The sequence below is a fragment of the Bos indicus x Bos taurus genome, chromosome 10 (assembly GCF_003369695.1).
Source record: "Bos indicus x Bos taurus breed Angus x Brahman F1 hybrid chromosome 10, Bos_hybrid_MaternalHap_v2.0, whole genome shotgun sequence".
Taxonomy (NCBI): Eukaryota; Metazoa; Chordata; class Mammalia; order Artiodactyla; family Bovidae; genus Bos; species Bos indicus x Bos taurus.
In genome coordinates this window covers 44,096,144-44,119,119 of record NC_040085.1, presented here as the reverse complement: position 1 = coordinate 44,119,119, position 22,976 = coordinate 44,096,144, and the positions used below count along the sequence as shown (strand labels likewise).

At 38.0% G+C, this 22,976-nt stretch overlaps 1 long non-coding RNA gene across 1 annotated transcript; it reads left to right on the top strand.

The window, feature by feature from the left end:
• The first annotated feature begins 276 nt into the window (after positions 1 to 276).
• Positions 277 to 6,218, top strand: LOC113899514. The gene is made up of 3 exons (XR_003512920.1): positions 277 to 452; positions 1,162 to 1,232; positions 5,591 to 6,218. It is a non-coding gene; the product is annotated as an uncharacterized LOC113899514 (long non-coding RNA).
• Positions 6,219 to 22,976: the final 16,758 nt, after the last annotated feature.

Sequence of the window (22,976 nt, the reverse complement as noted above, 5' to 3'; positions counted from 1 at the left end):
AGATCCACAAGACACAGAATAAACTCCTTCAATAAAGTTCACCCTGTTCCTCATTAATTCCCCTCCTGTCACCTCTTGGGAAAGACCGTGGAAAGGAGGGCGAGTGGGCTGGTCCCCTCTCCGATGCAGAGGTCCAAGCCGATTCTGACAGAGTGCCAAGGGCCTGTAACGCCGAAACTGGTTGCTGCCAGCTGGACAGCTAATCATCATTTCCCAGAAAGGCTCTCTGAGACCTTGAGCATAAAAGAGCCTGTTTCAAACCCGAGGATCCTCTCTGGTCTGTGCTGTACCCACAGGGACGCAGCAGCCCTTCTAGTATCAAGAATCTACTGACACGGCTCTGAAATGACTTTGATAACAGCAGCAACACAAAAGCCCTCAGCTGCCTCTGGGAACACAGGCAGCGACAGCATCTCACCAGCACAATTACAGCGCTCACCTGAGCTTTTCAGGTACAACAGCATCACCCCCTGCTCCCGCTGCTTCCCTTGCTTGCCACGTTTTTGGAAGCCCTAAACTGCTGTGGCTGCGAGATAGTAAGCTGTGCCAGATAAACACTGTTCTCCAGGGTTGGCTACTTCTAACATAAGCTACTAAAACCTGCCTGAATGTTACTCCAGGCAAGAGTGGAGTAACGATGCTTTTTTAAAAAACGGGATTTTGTGTTTTGTTTTTTTTTGACATAGCAACCGTAGGTGTACGTGTAAAGCAACTGTGAATATTCAAATACTGTAATTGGAGATGATTTACATTGTTTTGAATTAACTAAAATTCCATTGTTAAGCACAAATACAGCTCCACTAAATCACCATGCTTTTAATAGGTCCTCGTGAGCAGGTTACCGAGCGCATTAGGATTTATAACGCTCCTGGGGAGCTGACCACTGTATTATGCTTCCTGCTGCTAGGTAATATGCATGACACATTTCTGGACACTAATTCATTTATTTAATAGTAACAGTATGCAAAAACAGAGTTCAAAATGAGGCTGACAAAGGAGGTATAAAAGTTTTATTAATCCATAGCTAATCAAAGGCCAGTGGAAGGCATATAATGGTGGCATTTACAGACCATATCGAATGTGAATAAATTAACTTTTTGTTTCCTAAAATCTTACTAATAGGATGAATTCGACTTGAAACATTTATACTTTTAATTACAGAAGCAGGCAATTTGGAGCAGGTTTCCAGCTGCACTTTCCTTAAAAACTACAACTTCGCATCAAGGATCTAGGTAAATCCTGATATCAGCTGTTGTCTCAAATATGATCAATTATAATAGAAGCTGCTTCACACTAAAAACTTCAAATGTTGTTTATTTATTGCTGGTTTAATTGCAGGCTGTCAATCATTAGAAAATAATTTTCTCTGAAAGATGTACAGTATCTATTTTTCTCCTATTGCCCTGATCACTACACAAAGCACATAAGCAGGTGGCAGAATGCTTCATGAAGAAAACCTTTTTTACAGTTTGATGGCTCAGCGTTACAACAAATCAGAGCAAAACAAGAAAGACAGAAGTACAAGCAAAGGAGAACATGAGAAAAGACCAAACAATACTGTAGCGCGGGGGAGAATCATTCTCTTGGCTTAATTCCATACCAAATGTTGGGAGAATATTTGCCCATCATTTCTAAGTCAAAACAGAAGGAAATGAACACATCAGAAGCACAAACCTCTCTCCATTACAGAATTCTAAGTACATTCTATTGCTCAGAGCATTTTGTAGCAATCAGCTACTTCTCCCTTAATAGTCTTACGTGAATATTGTTCTCATACTGAAGGTGAGAAAGAGATCATAGAATTATTCATGGCAGCATTTTCCTGAGTGTATATTGCAGAGCATGAGCTAAAGAGCTTTTGGATTATTAGGAGGGTTTATACTAAACAAGGGTACCGTGGTCAATGAGTTTGGGGAATGCTGGATTAAACAAAGCTGTGTAAACATGGATCTTTATTCTAGGTTTTCTCACAGCCTTTAATACGCTAACAGACACTGTAAAATTCCAAGAGGAGGATACAGTATGAAGTTTTCCCCAAATTTATTTGATCATGGAATTTTTACTGAGAAGGAAAAGAACATGACCATCCCAGAACTCAATTTATAAAACACTAGTATAAGGAATATGGTCCCATACTGACAATCAGGACATACCAGTGGGTCTTAAATCTTTCCTGGAAGTTCCCCAAATTCTTCCCCCCACCATCCCTCTCTGCAGCCTACTGACTGAAGTCCACTCCCTTCTTGATCTCCAGGAATTTTATAGTCAGCTTCAAAATCCATACACACATTGTAGGGCTTACAAAAATCTTCTATCACTCTATAATCAGTTGCCCACATGTATAAGACAAAAAATAAAGAGCCTCCACTTCCAAGATCACAATTGTATTTTGATATAAGCTTGTTCAAAAAAGCATTGGGATACTACTTAAAAAACTACTAGAATAAGTAAGCTTAGTAAGGTCAGAGGAGACAAGTCAATATTCAAAAATCAACTATTTCTATACACTAACAATGAACAATTAGACATTTAAAAAAATTTTAAATGCTATTTATAGTAGCATTAAAAATAAACAGGGATAAATCTCACAATATAAGTGCAAGAGCTGCATGTTGGAAACTACTAAACAGCAATAAGAGAAATGAAAAAATGCCTAAATACAGCTGTAGTGTGTTCATAAATTGGATGACTCAATATTGCTAAGCTCTTAATTCTCTCCAGATTGATCTTTATAATCCACAAAATGCAAGTCAAAGTATCAGCAGGCTTCTTGGTAGAAACTGACAAGCTGATTCTAAAATTTATATGGAAAAATAGAGGATTGAGAAAAAACAATTTGAAAAGAACAAAATTGGAATACTTGCATTAATTGATCTCAGAACTTGCTCTAAAACTACAATGATGAAGGTGATGTAGTATTGACATAGGTATAGATACGAAGGGGGGCTTACCAGGTGGCACTAGTGGTTAAAGAACCCTCCTGCCAATGCAAGAGACATAAGAGATGCAGGTTCGATCCCTGGGTCGAGAAGATCCCAGAGAGGAGGAAATGGCAACCCACTCTGGTATTCTGGCCCATAGAATCCCTTGGACAGCGGAGCCTGGAGGTCTACAGCCCACAGGGTCACAATGAATCCGGACACAACTGAAGCAACTTAGCATGCATGCATGCATCGACACATAGATGAATGGAATAGAATAGAAACTCTAGAAAGAGACCAAAAGAAATATGGTAATTGATAATTAACAGAGAAGCCACCGTAATTCAATGGTGAAAGGTTTTCCAACAAAGGTCTGCTAAAACAATGCAACTGAATAACATAAATTGAACCTTGATCTGTTCTTCTTACTGTATATAAAATAAACCTGAGGTGACTCATACACCTGTACGTAAAATCTAAAACTATAAAACTTCTAGAAGAAGAGTATGACCTTAGTTTAGGTAAAGATTTCTTAGTTAGAACACAAGAAGGGCAAACCAAAGATAGGGTAAAAGATTGATAAATTATGCTTTATCAAAATTAAAAACGTTGTTCTTCTAAAGACTCAGGTATGAAGATAAAATGACAAGTTACAGACTGGGAAAAAATATTTGCAGAACAAATATCTGATAAGAGATTTTACCCAGAATATATAAAGAACACTTAGAACTCAATAATAAGAAAACAAGTCAGTTTTTTAATGGGCAAAAATTTGAACAGTTACTTCACAAAAGATAAGATGTGATGGCAAATAAACACATGAATCATTAGAAAATACAAATTAAGACACAATGAGATACTACTACATACATGCCAGAACGGGCAAGCATTAACAAGCCTGAAACTATAAGGGGTTGGTGAAGACATGGAGAAATTCCAACTCTCTTATGGAACTGGTGGAAATGCAAAATGCTAAGTCATCACTTGGAATATTGGTTGGTGGTTTTTCATGAAGTTAAACACACATTTAGCACACAACCCAGCATCCCACTCCTAGGTATTTGCCCAAGAGAAATGCAAACACATATGCACACAAAACCCTGTTTAAAGCAGCTTTATACATAGTTGCCACAGGCTGGAAACACCTTAAATATCTTTTAAACGGTGAGTGGATAAGAAAATGTGGTACCTCCAAACCACAGCATAGTATTCAGTGATGAAAAGGAAAGAATTGATGCATGCAATGACATAAACGAATCTCAGAAATACTGCTGATGCAGGGCACAAAAGATATTATATTATATGCTTCTATTTGTTTTTTCATCAAAATCTTTTATTTTCTTTCCAAAATTGTTTTTCTAAATCAGATAAAGCAATCCATCAAGATTTTATTTAGGATTGACCTCCAAGGTTTTTTTTTTTCTTGAGGATATCAATCACACTGGTTTTCTAAGATTATTCTCTCTAAATTCGATCTCTCTAAATTCAGATAATGTGGCTGAATAACAGATGAGACAACTCTAAGAATAAATTTTTGAAAACCAGTAATTTAGAAAATATACTTTTAATAACCAATAATTTAGAAGGTGCTATTATGATCTTAAACGGAGAAGGAAATGGCAACCCACTCCAGTACTCTTGCCTGGAGAATCCCAGGGACAGGGGGAGCCTGGTGGGCTGCTGTCTATGGGGTCGCACAGAGTCAGACACGACTGAAGCGACTTAGCAAAAAAAAAAAAAAAAACAATTATGATCTTAAAAAGTAAATTTATGATTCAGTGCCTCCAGTTCTAGACTCTCAAAGTTTAAGGTGTACATAAAGTTTTCAAATTCCAAATGAAAACCTAAATTAAGTGTTTAAATCTGTATTTTAATAATATATGATTCTATTTATATAGCAATCTTGAAAAGGCCAAACTCGAGAGACAGAAATCAGATTAGTGATTGCCAGGGACTGTGAGTTGGGAAAGAGGAATGACTAGAAAGAGGTATGAGGAAAAATTTGGAGATGATAAAAATATTCTATATCTTGATTATGATGGTGGTAACAAAACTAAACATATTTGCAAAAACTCATTAAACTCTATAACTGGAAAGGATGAATTTTACTCTGTACATTATATGTCAATAAAATTGATTTTCAAAATAAAGCATAAATTCATATTTGCTTTGGTTCATCCTACATTGTATGCAACATACCCACATGAATAATTATTCTACAATTTAGTGGTATCACACATTTTATATACAAGTTTGATTTTAAGGTGGAAGTTTCAATTTAGTGGATCCTTGGTGTTAAACAGTGTTTGACAAATGGTTACACCTACAGTGAAATTTTCCCCTATAAAGTAGTAAAACACACTGGTGTTATTGTAAACATTTTAAACTGAAGGAAGTGGCCAATTAAAAAAACCACTAAGAAACAGAAAGTGCCAGATATTGTGGCTTTGGCTTCCTGTTCTGAAACTTCTGTCTCAGCTCTGATCCAAGAAACTTGAGTGCTTAAGCTCTCCTACCAGCCAGAAAACACTTCCAATCAGGAATATTAAAAAACTGCACTTTATAGGTCCTGGCTTAAAAATTGTTCAGCTCTTTCAGTAAATATGGTCCCCCCTAGTTTATTGACTCCCTCAGGCATCATCACCATTTCCTTCTCTTTTCTCTCATAGGGGCATGTTCATTTGAAAGCCAACATTTCCGGAGGTGTATAATTATAAGAAAATATTATGAGCAATTCTCTGGAAGTAAAAACCTGGAGAAGATGGATATCTTTGAGAAAAATACACGTGATTTAAATTGATCTATATTACTAAACATTACAGAATTGTACATTCTAAAACTACACATTACTAAAAGCAGTTGAATTTTGTGACATGTAAATAAAGTTATTTTTTAAAGTTTGTCAAAGAAATTACAAAACAGGACAAAACTTGAATAGACTAGTCATCATGTGTGTGTATGTTAGTTGTTCAGTCGTATCCAACTCTTTGCAACCCCATGGACCGTAGCCCACTAGGCTCCTCTGTCCATGGGATTCTCTAAGCAAGAATACTGGAGTGGGTTGCCATTTCCTTCTCCAGGGGCTCTTCCCAGCCAGGGATTGAGCCCAGATTTTCTACATGGCAGGCAGATTTTCTTACTGTTTGAGCAACCTGGAAAGCCACCAGTTATAGAAGATGTAAAAATGATTGTGAATCTATTTTAAAAGAACCAGAACTAAAGAGTTTCACAGCTGAGTTCTGTCTCATTTTGAAGGAACACAGATAATTCCTTTATAATTCGAAATAACTCAGACCATAATAAAAAGTTGGAAAGTACCCTAATTCATGTTGATTCCAATACAACTTTAATTCCCAAAGCTGACAGAAATGTTATAAAAATAGGAAACTATAGCCTGATCTCACTCAGGAATTTAAATGCAAAGACTTAAGTACTGGCAAAGGGAAATTGGCAGTATATGAAAACAACGCTCTATGACCAAATGGGGTTTACTCTGGAAATGTAAGGATAATTTAGAATCAGGAAGTCTTTCAGTGCAAGTCATGACATCAACAAATTAAAGAAGAAAAGTAGTAGGATCATATCAATAGATACTAAAAAGACTTTTGTTCTCTGAAACAGTTGCACTTCTCGGAGGTGGATGATTTGGGCTCATGAATTTCTCCTCTGGGCATCAGTCACTCTGTTGGGAACACCAGCCTGGGAAAATCTAAAGGTCTCATCTCAGACAGACTAGACCACTCAGGAGGTGGGGAAGTGGTTTTTCCACATTTTCAGGAAAAATGTCTCCAACATTGTTGTGAATGGGTATAGGCCCTAACTGCAGAGGACTCTAGTTTGAGGATTAAACTGTCATAAAGAAAAGGACAAACCAGAGAGAACTAAAGGAAAGCAGATTTAGTGTCCAGATGTCCTCACAAACCTCTTTTTTGCCTATCTTCTGAGCTTTTCTAGATCTTAGTCTGCTTGTCTGGGAAAGAGCTCTTCAGATGCCTTGGCTGGGTTCCCATCTGCTCCAGAGTTGAATGTTTCATTAGCCTGACTAACTTCTTCAAAAGATACACAGGACAGCATTAAATGCATAAGGATACAGGTGGGCATTGAGCTTTAATATGAAGACTAGAAATCCTCCTTGATATTTTTATGATGTTTTATGGTTGGTTTGTTCCTTCCATTAGAAGTCACCTCTTGGCTTATGATAGAAATTAATGATAATATTCAACAGGGACTTCTCTGATGGTCCAGTGGCTAAGACTCTGTGCTCCCAATGCAAGGGGGCCTGGGTCTAACTCATGGTCAGGGAACTAGATCCCATACATCGTAACTAAGAGTTCACATGCCACAACTAAATACCCCGCCTGCCACAACAAAGATTGAAGATCCCAAGTGCCACAGCTAAGACCAGCACAGCTAAATAAATAAATATTTAAAAAAGAACGTTCAGTGATAAAGTTCTGTTTTACAAACAATTTTAAAGCGATATACCAAATAGGAGCATTTACCAAATAAGAGATGTTACATGTTTTTAAAACATAGGTTGTGGATTCAAATATGTATCAAAAAATCCTAGGTTTTTAATCAAGCACATTTCTTAACTGATGGGGCTGAACTTTAATTGCTGATGTGTACTGTGAGTCTCCAAAAAGAGAGTATCCTATGCCCCAAACATGACTAACCTCGGCCAGCTTAACATCTCCCTGCCTTATTTCCCTCCCTCCTTCCTTCCTAGCAGAGTCTCAAAGGACTGGCATTCTTCAGAACAACTTAGGAAAATAGCGAATGCACAAAGTGAAAACTTATGCCAAAATGAGAAATAAAAAGCAGTGTTGATCTAGAGTCATGTGGATATTGTTTTTGCCTTTTGGAGGCTGTTTAAGACCTTAGAGGCTGAATCAAAACGAAGCTTTTTTTTTTTTTCTCACGATGATGAGAGAAGTTCTATTTTCCAAAGGCAGCTGTGTTCCTTTCATCTCAGGAGGTAAGTCAGAAATGAGAGATAGGCATGGACAGCTCAGAAAAGTACAGGCTACAGCCACTGAGATGGATTTGTTCACCGTGTCTGAGTAAGAGTATCAAGCACTGGCAAGATCAAGTCATCACTGCCCTAAATCCGCAATCATGTCGGCCTCCACTCCATAAACCAGTGGGGCAGCTGGCCATCCAAGCGCCTAAAGGTTAAGCACATACCATTGACCTTGTAGAGAAACGAGTTCTCACATCATTAAATACGACGTGTTCTCCAGCTTTGCCTGATCACATCGAAAAGTGCCCTGGGAGCATTATTCAAGGCTTAGATGTTTCACCTACATTTGTGTGACACAAAATCAATATCTTTTCCCTGCCTTTGTTTGCTTGGATTATGTTTAACTACTAAATGGCTTTTAAGACACCAATCAGATTTAACATCTTGCATTTTACATAGGCAGTTGTGTGAACAAGAAAAATATGTTTTCTTTCCCTGTGGGTTGTCAGGACAAGAAACATGAAAGAGCTTATTTGGAGTATGCTTTTGTTTATATAAAAATAAACAATCTCTAATCTTGATAACAGAAATGTTTTCCCCTTGAAAACCTAAAGGACTTTTTGACATTGGTGCTTTCAGAGAACACTGAAAGAACAGATCATAATAAATAGATAGTGTGCTATCCACTTGAAGGAAAATATTAAATTCCAAATTAAACATACATAAAAATAAATTTCCAAATGGATTATTTCTTAAACACAAAAAGTAGAGGTGTTTGACAAATACCAGAGGAAAAAAATTTTTTTTGAAAAAAAATTTCATAAAGTCATAAAGGAAAGGATTGATATACGTGACTTTGTAAAATTTCTGAATGGCAAAAATAATTCAAATAAAGTTAACTACACATAATATTTATTCAGTACTTACTATGTGACAGAAATTAAGCTAACTCTTCACATATATTGCCTTCTCTCTTCCCAATAGCACTGTAAGGTAGATGACTGTATTAGGGTTCTCCAGAGAAACTAAGCCAATAGGGTTGGAGAGGAGGAACATATGCATGTACAATAAAAGGATTTATTGTAAGGAACTGGTTCAAGTAAATATGGAGGCTAAGAAGTTCCAAGATCTGCAGAAGGCAAGCTGCAGACCCAGGAAAATTGATGGGGAGTTCTAGTATTCTTGCCTGGAGAATCCCATGGACGGAGGAGCTTGGTGGGCTACAGTCCACAGGGTCACAAAGAGTCAGACACGACTGAGTGATTTCACTTTCACTTTTCTTTTCTGGTCCTAGTCCAAAGGCCTGAGAAGCAAGACCACCAATGGTGGAAGTTCCAGTCCAAAGTCTAGCAGGTTTAAGATCCAAGAAAAGCTGATGTGTCAGTCAAAGTCTGAAGGTCAGGGGAAAAAAAACAATGTTTCAGCACATCAGTCATGTAGGAGGATTCCCTCTTTGTCAGCCTTTTTGTTCTAAACAAGTCTTCAATGAATTGGATGAGGCCCAACTACATTGGGCTTCCCTGGTGGCTCAGCAGGTAAAGAATCTGCCTGCAATGAGGGAGGTGAAGTGAAGGTGAAGGTGAAAGTTGCTCAGTCGTGTTGACTCTTTGCAACCCCATAAACTTAGTCCATGGAATTCTCCAGGCCAGAATACTGGAGTGGGTAGCCTTTCCCTTCTTCAGGGGATCTTCCCAACCCAGGGATCGAACCCAGGTCTCCCATATTGCAGGCAGATTCATTACCAGCTGAGCCACAAGGGAAGCTCAAGAACACTGGAGTGGGTAGCCTATCCCTTTTCCACCAGATCTTCCCAACCCAGGAATCAAACCAGGGTCTCCTGCATTGCAGGTGGATTCTTTACCAACTGAGCTATGAGGGAAGGAGAATCCCTTGGTTGGGAAGATCCTCTGGAAAAGGAACTGCTACCCACTCCAGTATTCTGGCCTGGAGAATTCCATATACTGTATAGTCAATGGGGTCACAAAGAGTCCGACACGACTGAGCGACTTTCACTTTCACCTACATTAGGAAGGGCAGTCTGCTTAACTTGGTTTACCCGTACAAATGTTAACCTCGTCTAAAAACACTCTCACAAACACACCCAGAATAATATTTGACCAAATGCCTGGACTCTATGACCAGTCAAGTTGACACACAAAACGAACGTCACACCAATATTGTTCCTTTTTAGCACATGAGGAAATGAAGGCTTAAATTGTTTCACCTGAAAGACACATGGTAACCAGCTCTATCTGAAACCAAAAGGGAACTGACAAACTGAGGGAAATGCTGCAAAATACAAGACAAAGAAAAAATACTAAGAGCAGTAACAAGGTCTTTTATAAGTTAACAATAATTAATTTTACAAATCAACTAATAATACATCAGGCTTGGCAAACAAAATGAAACATATAGAAAAAACAGACAAGGACAGAAGTAAAGACTATTAATACAAATATATATGTTCAGTCTCACTAATGATTAAATGCACCATATGACCCAGAAATGCCACCCCTGAGAAAAACCACAATTCAATTAAAAAAGATACACACACCCCAATGTTCACTGTAGCACTATTTAAGATCGTCAGGACATTGGAACAACCTAAATGGCCATGAACAGAGGAGTGAATAAAGAAGATGTGGTTCATACATATAACAGAATACTATGCTATGCTAAGTCACTTCAGTCGTATCTGACTCTGTGCGACCCCATAGATGGCAGCCCACCAGTCTCCCCCGTCCCTGGGATTCTCCAGGCAAGAACACTGGAGTGGGTTGCCATTTCCTTCTCCAATGCATGAAAGTGAAAAGTGAAAGTCAAGTCGCTCAGTCGTGTCCAACCCTCAGTGACCCCATGGACTGCAGCCTTCCAGGCTCCTCCATCCATGGGATTTTCCAGGCAAGAGTACTGGAGTGGGGTGCCATTGCCTTCTCCGAACAGAATACTATTCAACTATAAAAACCAATGGAATTGTGCCATTTGCAGAGATGTGGCTGGACCTAGAGACTGTCATACAAAGTGAAGTAAGTCAGAAAGAGAAAAGCAAATATCATGTATTAATGCTTATATGTGGAATCTAGAAAAATGGTACAGATGATCTTATTTGCAAAGCAGAAACAGACACAGATATAGAGAACAAACGTATGGATACAAAGGGGGAAGGGAAGTGGGTGGGATGAATTGGGAGATTGGGACTGACGTGTATACACTATTGACACTATGAATAAAACAGATAACCAATGAGAATCTACTGTAAAGCACAGGGAACTCTACTAAATGCTTTGTGGTAACCTAAATGGGAACAGAAATCCAAAAAAGGGATATATGTAAACATACAACCGATTCACTTTGCTGTACAGCAGAAACTAATACATTATAAAGCAACTATGGTCCAATGAAAATTATTCTTAGAAAATGATAAATGCAAATCAAAACAATGATACTGCATTATAGATATTGTATCTGATAGCTGATATCATATCAGATTTGAAGATGATGTAGAATGATTGTACCCAGTGTGGGCTTGGAGTAAGGCAAATGACATATTCACATAGTCTTACTAGAAAGTGTATGAATACAAACCTTTAGGACAGTCAATTTGGAGGAATCTATCAAAATTTTAACCACATGCTCTTTTTGACACAGCAATCTCTTGAAGGTATTTCTCTTACAGAAATACATTATGTGTGCAGATATATTTATAAAAATGTTCACTGCAGTAAGAATAAACTATCATAAACAAGTTAGTTTAAATTACAAATATATTTCATAGGATGAAATTCTGGGTAGCTTATAAATAAAACAGAGGGAAAACTGCGCTCAATACAGTTTGAATGGAGAAAAGCAGGTGTACAATCAAATGTACAGTATGGTCATATTTTTATATAAATAAATAAAGTTCACATGGGGAGTTTTTACTGAAAGATGTAGGTAATTGTTGATGGAGGAGACAGAATCAGACTCTGAACTGTCACTTTAGCAATGCTGTTTCCTTGTCAAATTTACCATGAGAAGTTCATGAAGTCTAAGCTTCAGGGCCTCTCTCTTGTACAAACCTTTTCCCAAGGTTTAGGGAGGAGCCTTAGCAATGTGTTCACAGAGTCATATGCTTTTGAAAATTTAGAAAGTTAAAGTAATGCAACTTCAGTCAATTAAGACAAATGTCTATTTCAACTGAGACTTCTCTGTCACTCTGCCTCTCATGTTGGGTGCTTTAGAAATACTTTTCTACCAATGTCTTCTCCTAAGGCAAGGCTTTTAGCATGCTTTGACTTCCATTTAAACTTTCCCTCTTATCTCTATTTATTATTGTTGTTGTTGTTAAGTCATGTCCAACTCTTTGCAACACTATGGACTGTAGCCCACCAGGCCCCTCTGTCCATGGGATTTCCAGGTAAGAATACTAGAGTGGGTTGCCATTTCCTTCTCTGGGGAATCTTCTCGACCCATGGATTGAACCTGCATCTCCTGCATTGGCAGGCAGATTCTTTTGCCACTGAGCCACCAGGGAAGTCTATTTATTATTGCCATCTATTATATGAACTCAATCTCTTTTCTGAAATTCTAAATCCAAGAAAAAGAGCTATGAACAGTATTATCAGTATTCCTTTGGTAGCAAAACTTGATGTGATTGGAGCTCATTTAATGAGAAAACCTGACTTGAACTAACAGGAGACTATTAAAGATTCTATTTATCCCACACAGAGTGAGCATTCATGATTTTCTATGGAAATAATTATGCCTTTGATTATGAGGTATTGCTCAGTCCCCAAGGAGTTTTTAAGTAATAAATAGTACATGAACTAAATTATCATTCTAAACTCTGAAATTTTTCAGTTCATAAACATAACAGATCTCATAGGTTTTAGGAAGAAAAGATCGAGCTTTTATTTAGTTTCATATAAAAGATGACTTTTAAAAAATTCACTCTTAGTACTTAGCTTTCCAACATGTTTAATCAAACCTTAAGCTGATAAAGGGGATCTTCAAAAAATTCTACTGCTAATGTTACACTTAATGGTGATGAGCTGAATTCTTAACCCTTAAGATCAGTGAAAACTCAAAGATGTCTATTCTTACCATTTCTGTTCAACATTGTACAGGCAGATTCTACTCCATCTGAGCCTTGAGATGATGGCAACCTTGGCCAACACCTTGGTTTTAGTCTTGTGAGAGACCCAGAGACAGAGGATGCAGCTAAGCCACCTCCAGACTCCTGGCTCAAAAAACTTTTAAGACGATAAATGCTGTTTCAAGCCATTTAAGTTTAGGGGTAGCTGTTATGCAACATTACACACTTAATACTAGAAGTACAAAATGTTAGTAGAACTAACAATTGAGTTTATCAAGATCACAGAATACATGGTCAATATAAAAAAACTATTTGCATTCTATGTAATAGCTATAAACAATTGAAAATTGACATTTTAAAAAATATGCCATTTACTCTGGTACCAAAACATTCATTAAATACTTAAGAGGTAAATTTAACGAATATGTACGAGATCTGTTTGTTAAAAACCACAAAACACTGCTGACAGAAATTTAAACAGAACTAAATAACAGGAGAGATAAAGTATGTTCCTGGATGGGAAGTCTCAGGATTATTAATAATTTTTTTTTCTTTCATGGATAATGCCTTTGGTGTTTAATCTAAAAAGTCATCACCAACCTCAAGGTCATCTAGATTTTCTCCCATCTAGGGATGTTATCCTATAGGTGTTTTATAATTTCACATTTAGATGTATAATCAATTTTGATATAATCTTGTGAATGGTGTAAGGTCTGTGTCTAGATTTTTTTTATTTTGCTCGTGATGTCTAATTGTTTCAGCACCATTTGTTGTAAAACCTATCTTTTCTTCATTATATTGGCTTTGCTCCTTTGTCAATGAACAGTTGACTATATTCATCTGAGTCTCTCTGTGGGCTGTTTATTCCATTCCGTTGATCTCCTTGTCCCTTCTTTCACTAGTACCACACTGCCTTAATAACTATAACTTTATATTAAGTCTACAAGTCAGGTGTATTGGTTCTCTAACTGCTCTTATCCTTTAAATGCAGTGTCAACTATTCTGGGTATTTTTGCCTATCTATACAAGTTTTATAATCTCTTTGTCAGTATACACAAAATAACTTGTTGGGATTTTGATCTGGATTGTACTGAGTCTACAGATCAAGTTCAGAAGAACTGACATAATGACATATTGAGTCTCCCTATGCATGTATATTTCCCTATCCATTCACTTTTAAGTCTTCAAGAATCTTAGATGAAAGCGGGTTTCTTATAGATAAATATAGTTGGGTCTTGCTTTTTGATTCACTCTGATGTTCCCTATGTTTTAATTGGTGCATTTACATGTCTGATGTTCCAAGTGATTACTGGTATGCTTGGATTAATAGCTATCATATTTGTTATCCTCACTCTTGGCTTCCCTGGTGGATTAGCTGGTAAAGAATTAGCCTGCAATGCAGGAGACCCAGGTTTGATCCCTGGGTTGGGAAGATCCCCCGGAGAAGGGAATGCAACCCACTCCAGTATTCTTGCCTGAAAAATCCCATGGACAGAGGTGGGCTACAGTCCATGGGGTCACAGAGGAGTCGGACGTGACTGAGTGGCTGACACCTTCACTTGGCTCTTACTTTGGTATTCCACTCTTTTTCTGTCGGTTTAATTGAGCATTTTATACATATCTCTTCTTTCTATCTTCTCTTTTCCTCCTTCATTACCTTCTGACAAAAACCCATTCAACTTCCAAGGCCAATGCCAAAGCCACACACCAGGAAGGCATCACTTCTCCTCACCCTGAGCTTCGTATGTATATTGTTTTACTACTCCCATGCTTCTGGTCCTACTGAGTTTTCGTACAGCTTCTTATTATACACCACATTCCCTACCAGACTGCAGGTTCTTTGAAAACAGAACTATGAGTTTTTTCATCTTTGTATAATCTTTGGAACCTAGCTCAAAGCCAAGTTCAGAGACAATAAATATTTGTTTAATAAAACTGAAGTACTAAATAGTGTGATACATATACAAGTCCTATAGAAGCACAAAATGGAGACAGCAATGTGGTTTGAAGTAGTCAGGGAAGGCTGGATGGGGCAGGAAAAGGGTCCTGGTGGAAGTAGGAACTGCTCCAACAAAGTCATGGAAACATGAGGGGCATTCAAGTAACCTGTCCTCCTCCTTACAGAGAGGAGAATGGATAGTCAGGGAAAGTACTCTTTATTGACTGTGGCCATTCTCAAGTGTTCAGGAAACCCTCTGTAAGATGGGTTCTGTCTCATAGATAGGTTCTGCAAAATATTATATATAGAATGGATAAACAACAAGGTTCTACTTTATAACAGGAAACTGTATTCAATATCCTATGATAAATCATAATGGAAAAGAATATGAAAAAGAATCTATATACATATAACTGAATCACTTTGCTGGACAGCAGAAATTAACACAGTATTATAAATCAACTATACATGAACTTTTTAACATTTTTAAAATAAAAAATAGAAAAGATGGGTTCTGGCTATATTTTTACTTCAATCCAACTATATACGAGGCAATAAACGATGATATATGGAATAAAATCTTCTTCCCCAAAGACCTCATTTTCTTTAGATTCTACCTTCAATACAAGTCAAGTGATAATCTATGCCAAACTTGAAATATCATATATCTGTTCATTCTTTTATTTAATAAATATTGATTAAGCAACAGTTATGGCCAGAACAGGGCTAAGTGCTGCAGATACAGCATTGGATAACATGCAATCACTTTTCATAAGGCTAACAACCTAACAGGAAAGATTAGCTCTCAGTAAGTTGGCAATTGCCCATTTCAATACACTCTATCTGTGAGTAATCTTAGACTTATAGTATTTTGCAGAAATTGAACAACTGTGTTCACCTGAAGCTGAACACGCCTCCCAAAGGAGCTGAGCTTCATGTAGTTAAGTATGGGAGACACAGAAAGGTTCTCATCATATGAATTTACAACAATACAGAATGAACTCAACCTATCCTTATGTTAATACTTCAGTGGGAGGAAACAGACTCATGCAGGAAAAAGTAGAGAACTTTTAAAAGCATAGTTAAAATCTTCAGCGAGATTCAAGAAAAGACAGCCATAAAACTGTAACAGGCTACTATTTTTTTTTAAGTATTCAAAGTTCCTAGAAATCGAAACAAGAACCAAAATAAAATGTAATCCAAATAGAAGTGATGAATATCAGAAATGACATGACTAAAGTTCAATATACAAAGCTAGAAGCTTGAGTTGAAGATTTTTTTTTTGCAAAATGCAAAGCAAAAATAAAGGGATAAAAAGTTTAAAGAAAAATTAAGAGTCTCAGATAATAGTTTGAGCAACCCAAAATCTATCTAATAAGAGTCCTAAATAGAGATAATAGAAAAGATGAAGGGAAACAAATAATAAAGAAAATATTTTCCTGAAGTGAAGAAAGATTTAAGTGTTTAGATAGAAAGGACACGGTAAACATTTTCTAGAAATATGGGAAGGACTCATAGTATAAATAAATTCTGGAGAAATGTGTGACATTTGACAATAGAAGGAGAACACTTAAAGCTTCTAGTACATACAAGTGTGTTTGGGGCAAGATTACTTACTAAAGAATGGTAGTTAAACTGGCATTGGACTTCTTATATGTAACATGGATGTTTGACAACAATGGGGAAAACGTCTTATAAATACTAAGGGAAAATGACTGTTAAACTAAAGCGCTATATACTAATCAATAAATAACTCAAGTAGACTGAATAATGCCCCCACCCTCAATATCCACATCCTAATCCCTGGAACCTATGGATGTTTCCTTATATGGCAAAAATAAAAATTAAAAACAAAACAAAACCTTTGTTGATGTGATTAAAGATCTTGGCACCAGGAGATTATCCTGGATGATACAGGTGGGCTCTAAATGCAGCTATATGTATCCTTATAAGAGGGAAGCAGCGGGAGATTTGAGCCTCTTTGACCAAGGAGGCAGAATAGGGAGACGTTTCATGAGCCAAAAATTCAGCAGCCACAAGAAGCTGGGACAGGCAAAGGAAAGATTCCCCTCTAGGGCCTCTGGAGGGAGTGCTATCCCACTGAGACAGTGACTTCAGCCCAGTGATGCAGACTGCAGACTTCTGGCCTCCAGAACTGTGAGGAAATCAATTTCTGTTGTTTTAAGCCACAGAGTTTGTGAAAACTTGTTGGAGCAGCCCTAAGAGACTGATACAGTGAGTGTACCCAAGAAGTACCCTGGAAATTTCAGCAGTACAGACAAGTGAGCACCTTGTCTAAGACAGCTCAGAGGTACCAGAAAGACTAACAGTGTTTCAAAGTCAAGCAAGGACATAAACACCCTCAGATTCAAAGCAACTTAAAGCAAGTTCAATATTATATCATTAACCTATATTAATAACCAGAAAAACTGGGGATGGATACAGATTTTAACCAACAGTAATTTATTCTTTAATTGGGAATATCCTATTTAAAACAAACTTCTCTACCCCCATATTTTAAAGCCATGTGATATCCACTCTAGCATCTAGGTCAGAATTATTCCAAAAAATCCTTTTTGCAGAGCTCTTCACTGTTTTAGTTTTTGTGTTTAGTGAAGAAGTGTAGTCACGTATCACAAAAGAAGTGCAGATCATAAATGTATTTCCAGTGTATTCCTCCAATGTATCCCTCCTGATACATTTAGAATTTTCCTTTCTTTATATAAATCCAATATATTAGTAGCGTCTACCTTGCTCTTTAAGGCACACACCTAGAGAGAACACACAATAAATGCTCCTTTAGAAAAAGGCATCATGACTTACATAGTAATGGATTTACCACAGGTGACACCACTGTATAATTCTGGCAATCAACTAACTCATCATTCCATGGCACTTCAGTGTACTTGTAACAGACTCTTCCCCGTCTTTACCAAATATCTCTCTACTTTGGTGAATTAATAGTGTTAGGGGAGCCAGAAAACAAGCAATAAGTTTTAAGTGAAGGTTAAGCATGTTTCCATCACTGTACTATGTACTACAGTATATATAAAAATAGTAAAAAAGAAAAAAAAAGTTACTGCCCAGAGGAAATTCAGCAGCTGCTTGGAAAGAAAAAGTCCACACAACTATTAGAAAAATATGTTAAAGGATGTCTGATGGGACTTCCCTAGTGGTTCAGTGCTTAGGAATTCTCCTTCTAAGGCAGGTCAGGGAACTAAGTTCCAACATGCCACGGAGCAACTAAGCCTGAGCACTAAAAATACACTGGAGCCCACACACCACAACCAGGAAGTTCATGCACCGCAGCGAAAGATCCTGCGTGAAGCAACCAAGATCCTGCATCCAAGACTCGACACAGCCAAATAAATAGATAAATATTTTAAATAAAGAATGTCTGGTGAAATGCTAAAACCACTCTGGTGCGTCATTTTACTTCATAGATAAATATAGCTAGAATACAAGGACTAACTCCAACCTCTTTCTGGATATAGAAGCTCCTTATTTTATTAGTTTTCCAGCTTGATGCCAATTTATGAATTTGTATAATACAAAATATGCCTGACATAAATATTGACTAGGACATGACTAAAGCACTCCCATTGGTTTGTGTGCCCTATACTCTACTTGGAGACAGGGCTTCTTGGAAAGTCAAGCTGTAATAGGAAGGATGCTAGGGAAGTAGAAAGTCAGTGGCAGAAGAATTATGTGGATGATATATAAAAGTTTAATGGTGTCAACCATGACAGTGCTTCCAAACAACTCTCTATGGATGGCTCAAAGGATGTTACACAATCAAAGAAATTCACCTCTTAAGAAGTTGGACCCACCACCCCAGCCTGAGTAGGTATATCTAAATCAGTAAAGCTTTGTCCTCTCAAGCTCAGCTTGCCATAGGTGAGCATTCTAGGTAATGCAGGTGCTCTCAGGAGCTGACCTAGGGATCAAGCAACTCAGATAAAGTAATCTTAAAACACAGACCCTAAGGAAGCATGCTGTTTATAACGATAACAGTCAGAAACCATTTTTTTTTCTAGAAGCCTTTCCAAACCAGGTCTAAGTTACCTTCCCACCTGCTTGTTTGCAGGACAATTTAGCCTGCATGCCATGTTCCTCTAGAACATGGCATTATTTATTGACTATCTGGCTTGTTCACATCTGTGAGATATGGAAACTCACCAGTGGTTTACAAGACCATCAGTTTTAAATAACACATCCATCACAAACTAGAAAGGAGTGATCAACATTCCTTCAACTGCAATGCATTATACAAGGGTCAGCAAGTGGGAGTCATGGTTGGCAACACAACTGGTGGCCTCAGGTAGCAAATCCATCTTTCCAGCTGTTCTGATCCATATGGGTTCAATGAACCACAGAGAGGGAGTGCAGTCTCTTCTTATCAGGAGTATCTGCTGTAACTCTTCCATCCAAAACCTATCATAAAACAACTGTAAGGTAAGCTGACAACCATTTATCTAAACTTCATCTGGTAGCCAAATGCTGATTAAGAGGAAAACATGTACATTAATGAGCAGACAGATGTGGCGAAGGAAATTAAGGTGCTCTTATTTTGAAGAAACCAACAGTTCTAAATGCAGGAAAAAATTTAAATAATTTAATCATTAAGTCAAAGCCAGATGGAAAGTCACTCATGCTATTTTTCCTGCTAAGCAAATTCCAGGGTTATCCCCAATAGTCCTGACTCTCAATTTGTTACAACATATAACTATTATGATAATATCCCACAACCTTTCAGTTATCAAAATTCAAGATTCTCTCTTCAATTTCTAGGGCCTGGATGTAGATTTCAAAATTATATACTTAGTGCCTTTTCTTTTTGAATCCCAGTTTAACTCTGTCCCAGATCAGCAACTTCCCTGGTGGCTCAGACGGTAAAGTGTCTGCCTACAATGTGGGAGACCGGGTTCAATCTCTGGGTCGGGAAGATCTCCTGGAGAAGGAAATGGCAACTCACTCCAGTATTCTTGCCTGGAAAATCCCATGGACGGAGGAGCCTGGTGGGCTACAGTCCATGGGGTCACAAAGAGTCGGACACAACTAAGCGATTTCACTCACTCACTCACTCACTCAGAGTTCCCACTAATATTTGACTTAAAGTTTATATAAAAATTTAAGGGACTTCTATGGGGGTCCAGTGGCTAAGATTCCACACTCCCAATGTTGGGCACCTGGGTTCCATCCCTGGACAGGGAACAAGATCCCAAGTGCTGCAACTAAGAGTTTGCATGCCACAACTAAAGATCCCATGTAAGGCAAATAAGTAAATAAATAAAACAAATATATTTTTTAATTTAAAATATAAGATGATAGAAAACCTGGAATGCTCCCTTAACATCTCTAACTTTTATTTTCTTTACCTGTAAAATGGGATCACAACAATTGTACAACCCTGACACAGTGATTCTTAATCAGGAATGATTTCCACATCCCAGGGGACATGTGGCAATATCAGGAGCCATTTTTAGTTGTCACAACTTGAGAGAAAGGAGTGCTAATGGTTTCTAGTGGATAGAGGCAGGGATTTTAAGAATTTTATGAAGTACAAGGCAACCCCCACAACAAAGAAGAGTCCAGCCCAAAATGGCAATAAAGCTGAGGGTAAGACATTCTGCTTTAGTGTCATGGAGTTATCATAGAGATCAAAGCAGATGCTAAGTGAAAGACGTTATAAATGATGATAATATTCAGTCGGTTCAGTTGCTCAGTTGTGTTCCACTCTTTGCAACCCCATGGACTGCAGCACGCTAGGCTTCTCTGTCCATTTGTCCAGCTCCCAGAGCCTGCTCAAACTCTTGTCCACCGAGCTGGTGATGCCATCCAACCATCTCATTCTTTGTCGTCCCCTTCTCCTCCTGCCTTCAATCTTTCCCAGCATCAGGGTCTTTTCAAATGAGTCAGCACTTCGCATGAAGTGGCCAAAGTACTGGAGTTTCAGCTTCAGCATCATTCCCTCCAAAGAAATCCCAGGGCTGATCTCCTTCAGAATGGACTGGTTGGATCTCCTTGCAGTCTAAGGGACTCTCAAGAGTCTTCTCCAACACCACAGTTCAAAAGCATCAATTCTTTGGCACTCAGCTTTCTTTATAGTCCAACTCTTACATCCATATGTGACTACTGGAAAAATTATAGCTTTGACTAGACAGACCTTTGTTGGCAAAGTTATGTCTCTGCTTTTTAATATGCTGTCTAGGTCTTTCATAACTTTTTTTCCTAGAAGCAAATGTCTTTTAATTTCATGGCTGCAGTCACCATCTGCAGTGATTTTGGAGCTCCAAAAAATAAAGTCTGTCACTGTTTCCTTTGTTTCCCTATCTATTTGCCATGAAGTGATGGGACTAGATGCCATGATCTTTGTTTTTTGAATGTTGAGTTTTAAGCCAGCTTTTTCACTCTTCTCTTTCAACTTCATCAAGAGGCTCTTTAGTTCTTCTTTGCTTTCTGCCATAAGGGTGGTGTCATCTGCATATCTGAGGTTATTGATATTTCTTCTCGTAATCTTGATTCCAGCTTGTGCTTCATCCAGCCCGGCATTTCACATGATGTTCTCTGCATATAAGTTTAACAAGCAGGGTGACAATATACAGCCTTGACATACTCCTTTTCTGATTTGGAACAAGTCTGTTGTTCCATGTCCAGTTCTAACTGTTGCTTCCTGACCCACATACAGATTTCTCAAGAGGCAGGTAAGATGGTCTAGTATTCCCATCTGTTTAAGAATTTTCCACAGCTTGTTGTGATGTACACAGTCAAAGGCTTTGGCACAATAAATAGAGCAGAAGTAGATGTTTTTCTGGTATTCTCTTGCTTTTTCAATGATCCAACAGATGTCAGCAATTTAATCTCTGGTTCCTCTGCCTTTTCTAAATCCTTTTCTTGAACTTGTGGAAGTTCACAGTTCAAGCACTGTTGAAGCCTGGCTTGGAGAATTTTGAGCATTACTTTACTAGCATGTGAGATGAGTGTAATTGTATGGTAGTTTGAGCATTCTTTGGCATTGCCTTTCTTTGGGATTGGAATGAAAACTGACCTTTTCCAGTCCTGTGGCCACTGCTGAGTTTTCCGAATTTGTTGGCATATTGGGTATAGCACTTTAACAGCATCATCTTTTAGGATTTGAAATAACTCAGCTGAAATTCCATCATCTCTGCTAGCTTTGCTGGTAGTGATGCTTCCTGGGGCCCATTTGACTTCACATTCCAGGATGTCTGGCTCTGGGTGAGTGATCACACCATCATGGTTAGCTGGGTCGTGAAGATCTTTTTTGTATAGTTCTTCTGTGTATTCTTGCCACCTCTTCTTAATATCTTCTGCTTCTGTTAGGTCCATACCATTTCTGTCCTTTATTGTGCCCATTTTCGCATGAAATGTTCCCTTGGTATCTCTAATTTTCTTGAGAGATTTCTAGTCTTTTCCATTCTATTGTTTTCCTCTGTTTTTTTGCATTGATCACTGAGGAAGGCTTTCTTATCTCTCCTTGCTATTCTTGGGAATTCCGCATTCAGATTGGTATATTTTTCTTTTTCTCCTTTGCCTGTATCTTCTTTTCCCAGATATTTGTAAGGCCTCCTCAGATAACCATTTTGCCTTTTTGCATTCTTTTTCTCAGGGATGGTCTTGATCACTGCCTCCTGTACAATGTCACGAACCTCTGTCCATAGTTCTTCAGGCACTCTGTCAGAACTAATCTCTTGAGTCTATTTGTCACTTCCACTGTACAATCGTAAGGGATTTGATACAGGTCATACCTAAATGGTCTAGTAGTTTTCCCTACTTTCTTTAATTGAAGTCTGAATTTGGCAATAAGGAGTTCATGATCCAAGCACAGTCAGCTCCCAGTCTTGTTTTTGCTGACTGTATAGAGCTTCTCCATCTTTGGCTGCAAAGAATATAATCAATTTGATTTCGGTATTCACCATCTGGTGTTGTCAATGTATAGAGTTGTCTCTTGTGTTGTTGGAAGAGAGTGTTTGCTATGACCAGTGTGTTCTCTTGGCAAAACTCTGTTAACCTTTGCCCTGCTTCATTTTGTACTCCAAGGTGAAACTTGCCTGTTACTCC